The sequence below is a fragment of the Trachymyrmex cornetzi genome, unplaced genomic scaffold, assembly GCF_001594075.2.
Source record: "Trachymyrmex cornetzi isolate Tcor2-1 unplaced genomic scaffold, Tcor1.1 scaffold182, whole genome shotgun sequence".
Lineage (NCBI taxonomy): Eukaryota > Metazoa > Arthropoda > Insecta > Hymenoptera > Formicidae > Trachymyrmex > Trachymyrmex cornetzi.
The window spans coordinates 25,085-30,235 of NW_017296441.1; the positions used below are offsets into that span (position 1 = coordinate 25,085).

General features: G+C 31.7%; 1 long non-coding RNA gene and 1 pseudogene across 1 annotated transcript; one reads left to right on the forward strand and one right to left on the reverse strand.

Annotated features, from left to right (window-relative positions):
- The first annotated feature begins 1,067 nt into the window (after positions 1-1,067).
- On the forward strand, positions 1,068-2,634 carry LOC108759379 (uncharacterized). Its single transcript, XR_001940004.1, has 3 exons — positions 1,068-1,247; positions 1,423-1,554; positions 1,896-2,634. It is a non-coding gene; the product is annotated as an uncharacterized LOC108759379 (long non-coding RNA).
- Positions 2,635-3,411: 777 nt separating this feature from the next.
- LOC108759366 (putative nuclease HARBI1) lies at positions 3,412-5,019 on the reverse strand (annotated as a pseudogene).
- Between the last annotated feature and the right edge of the window lie 132 nt (positions 5,020-5,151).

Here is a 5,151-nt window from a genome sequence, read left to right on the forward strand (position 1 = left end):
CTGCCACAGCGTGCTACGATGATTTTTGGAACGGTGTTGGCAGTACTGCCAGCGCTGACAAACAATTTTGGAACACAGCCTGTGTCTCCTAAAAGGAAAGCAGCCGTTACGTATATTAAAGCAAAAATGCACCCTAGAATTATCTAGGCATAATTCCTGAACGCAGCCCAATAGGCGAGTTCAAGTTCAAAGCGACTAAAGAGCCATTAGGTGCATCCAGAAGTACGACCGCTCATTGAGCTCTTGTATCTGTTTGGTCTATATTTTTCGATCTAATGGAATATGCCAATCAGATGCAAGAGCTCGCCGAGCGCTCAGTGAGCGGTCGTGCTTCTGGGGCCGCGGTCCGATACACGCTCACAACGCTTAAAAATCATTTCATCCTTGTTGTTTGTCAAATGTTAAACGAAGACAAACAATGCTCATGAGCGTTGTCAGCATGATTCGGACCACGGCCTGGATGCACCCATTTTCACCATCGTCGGTTTACTTATAGCGTTTTCGATTGGGCAAAAGGTAGTGCTCACCAGTGCGCACTCAGTTCACACCAACACTGGGGCTCTATTCTTGAAAAGAAACATATACGAAAATCTAGGGAAATGCTACAGTATACATTACGTATACTATAGTATTTCCCTAGACTTTCGTATACGTTTCTTTTCAAGAATAGAGCCCCTGGACGAGTTCCATGGGTTGCACTGAATAGTGCAAGTTCAAAAGAATACGCCAAGATTTTCAGTGCTAAAGTTGAAACTCATTTTTGTTCACTTTGAAGCAATGTTCAACAAAATGTTACAAAACCACAGTAAAAGATATTAAGAGTAGGGACAAGACCCCGTTTTTAATTCAACTGCGCAGATTTGTTTGTCCCTATGTATATCCTTAACTGTGATAAAACGTGCACTGAACTGGCACCGTCAAAATATCTCGTGCCACTTAGTGCGCACTGAGTGCGCACTACGCGAGTGTCGTGCGATCAAATGAACACGTGACACTAGCCAAGTGCGCATTGGCACTGCCAATCGAACACGCTCTTGACACTGAGTGCAGCCAGTGCACCCCAATCGAAAACGCTATTATATACTTTTATAGAACTTAGAAAATGCAGTGTTTAAACTGTAATGATATTATAACGCTTGATCTCATTTCACAGCATGAATGTTTTATTTAAGAAAACTTTAATGAAAATTATTTCGAGCAAGAAAACTATAATGAATCGAATAGTTTATGTGCAGAAAAGAAAGAACGTAAGTATAGAGGTTAAGTTTAGAAGTTTAGAAAAACTGTATTGTATTTTAATTTTTTGTGTTTAGTATTAGTTTTGAAATTATAAATTTATATAAATTTTCTCTAAATTTACTCTTTCCAATTCTATATAAATTTTGTTTGCTTTCTTAATGAGAAAAAATATATGTTTTACAGCTGCTATTTGGAATCAAAATGCCACATTAGCTCTTCTCAGTTTATACGAAACAAAAATAGATATGCTAGACCACCCCAAAAAGAAGGGCAAAATATGGGAAGCTATATCTACTGCTCTGCAAAAAGATTTTGGTATTCAGATATGAAAAATTTGTGAACATAAAAGTTTCATAAATTCGATACTTTATATATTCAACAATATATTATAAGACCACAATATATAATATTATTAAACTGCTTGATAATTGAATTGTAATGTTACTCCTTTACTTCTGTTAGGATTGCATTTTAAGACTGAAAATTAATTTTGACGCACAGTTTGCAAGATTGCATACGTAATATATTATAAATTCATTACATTCACACAAAATTATTTAAAGTACTAAGATTTTGTTCGACCATACTAGACTTTCATTTTCTATTTTATTTTCATTATAAAGTCTATATACATAATAGTTATCTTTTTATTTCAGATGTCTGTAGATCAAGTCCGTTGGAAAATAAATTCGTTAATGAAAAAGTATAAGGGATATGTGGATAACAATTCAAAATCAGGAAGAAGCCTAATGACGTTCAAATGGTTCAATCAGATGGATGAGATCTTTAATAAAGGAAAAGATGCTACTGTAAATCATGTTTTCTCATCTAAATGTACGAATGCAAAGCCTTTAACTTCATCTACGAAAGAAGTTCACTCCAAGTCTTCGACCTCAACATTATCCTTGCAATACTTCTGATACTAAAAGTTCTTGTTTTGACAATTCAAATGTTTCTAAGTCTATTGGTTCTATGTTAAATACAAAAAGCCAAAATAAATATTTACCGCGTGGAACCAACTCTAATATAGCAAGGGATAAAGTTACATTGGAAAATCAATGGTTAGAATATGTAAAGATGAAGATTGAACATGACAAAGCCTGTGATGAAAGACATGTATCTACCTCAGAACATAGGGAAGAAGTATTGAAGATGAAAAAAAAGTATTATGCTGCGAAAGAAGAAGAAATGAAGCAACGAAAACAATATTTAATGACAAAGTTACAAGAAAAAGCAAAGAGACACACAGAAATTGTAGCAATTGAGGAAAAAAAGTATAAACTATTAAAAAAGACGTTAAAGTTAATTCATCAGATTCCGACTAATTAAAATACTTGCATTTTACAATCTTATTATTAATAAAAATCATAAGATATTTTATTTTTTTATGTATAAACTATGACTTTATAATTCCTAACTTCAAAATGATTATTAAATATGATTATTTTGTTTCTATAAATTTTTGTTATTTTATTGCATATATTTTTTATATTAACTACTTATGTGCATGGGGTGGCACCCAGTTGGACACGAGCTACTCACAGCACTTGAGACTACAAAGCTCCTAAGCACCGGTCGCTGTGATTGGGGGTCTCCAATCGAGACGTGGTCAATCGGGATCACCCCATGTGCATGTACAAGTTTAAAAGAAAAATAAATATTACACATTTTATTTTCATAATGAGATTATGTTTATTTTTAATAAAACTTACATATCTTATGATGCAAACAATTATTCACACACATACACAAATGATATAATCATTTAATATAATTAATAAAACATATTTTTAATGCATAAAATAAATGCGGTTTTAATTCTACAAATATTGTGTTCTTATAAATTTTACTTTTATTTCACAATTTGTTCTAACACTACATCAATTCTTTAACTTTATATTCATAAAGAAACCTATTAATTTTTATTCCTATTTGTATTCCACAACTTTTTCATTCCTTACGCTTCTAAAATATAACTAAATATTTGATTTAGCTTCCGGAGTTAGCATCCTTTATGGATTTTGTTTCCGAACTGAAATATTTATGAAATATAGATCTATGAAGAATGCTGCACTAAATTCAGAAGAAAAATAATACTTATACTTATAACACTATACTTATACTTATGATTATACTTTTTGAGAGATTTATGTAATATTATATATTGTATATTTAAGAAAATATCTCATAGAATAATTGCATCCTACGATCTCTTTGCATTTCATTATGGAAAATATTATCTTCATTATAATTATTTACGTTTAAATAAACATCATTATATTCAGGAAAATCATATATGTCATGCTTTTTAATACAGTAATTATATATTATACAAGCTGCAACTACTGAATTAGTTACGAAAGTTAGATCACGATATTCAGTGACGAAATCGTCCCTTTAACTGTCCAAACGCTTTTTCAATTCTTATTCTCGTAGATGAATGCATAAAATTGAAATCTGTTTGTTGAGGTGTTAAACGTCTATTATCACGAAAAGGTGGTACAGGGCAGGGACGGATATGCTGAATCGCCTAATAAAAATATTTTACCAGGAGATAACATTCTTTTATCTGTTGTGGCTGCTTCATATAGAAGTGATCTTCTAAAAACATGAGCGTCATGAAGAGAACCTGGGTCCACAATATATATTTCTAAAACACATATTGGCATCAACAACAGCCTGTAAATTAATAGAGAAATACTTTTTGCGGTTGCAATAACTGCGTGCATTAATTGCAGGTTTTATAATTTGAATATGAGTAGAATCAATCGCTCCCAAAACATTATTAATTCCTTGTATTTCGCTGAATTGTTCACATATCATTCTAACTTCATGTTCTTGTGGCCAATTAATAACTTCATCTGCTTTTGTTAGTAACCAAGCTATGACTCGCCGAAGAACTCAAAAAACAGAAGAAATTGAAATATTAAATCGATCAGACATAGTTCGCAGAGGCTCTGCGTATTTGCAATATACCATAAGAAAAGTAAAAAGCTAAGTTTAGCTGATATTGGCTTTCTACCAAATGTATGTGATGGAATAAATGTAGATGCCTCTAACTCCTCAATCAACATTAAGACAGTTTTTTAATCAATAATGTTCTTGAAATTCGGTATCAGTCAAGGAATCTACAACTTGAAGATAATTTTCAATGCGATGTCTTTTTTGACCATGTATTAAATGATGCAGATTAAAGGGAATAATAATACGTCCTCTTGTTGTTCTTCAGAATTTGGTGTTGTATCGTCTGTACTGGTATCTAATATGCTTAAATCATCATTCGAACTAGTGCTTCTTTGATACTGCGTTTTCATTAAATTGTAAACAATACTTGGACAGTCCATCTATTAAAATTTTTTTACAAGTTTTCGTTAATATTTTATAAGAATATACATTAATTACACAATCATTTATAATAATAATAATAATTAATAAGAGAATTATAAGTGTGAACTTACTATTAAAACAGAAATTCTTTCTTTTCTTTTAAAATTGCGAGTATTTGGCTAGGCTAGGTTAGGTAACTGTGGAAAACTGGAAAATGAAAATTATGATTAAGGCCCTGCGCACAATGGAGGAAATATTAGGAACAGAAATAGATATTAAGATTTCAACCTATCAGAAACCGTCTATTTCGATGCAACTGGTATCTGATAGGTTAAAATTTTAATATCTATTCCTGTTCCTAATATTTCCTCCATTGTGCGCAGGGCCTAAATTATACGAAGATGAAATTATACGACAATAATTACATTTAGAAAATATAACATTTACACAATGATTAATATCTATTATATATGTAATCAATTAATGTTGATTCAGAAAAATCAATATAAAATCAATTCGACGCCTTCGTTTCGTTAAATCAGGGGGCTGAAACCATAGACTTATATAAAGACTTTATAAGTCTAT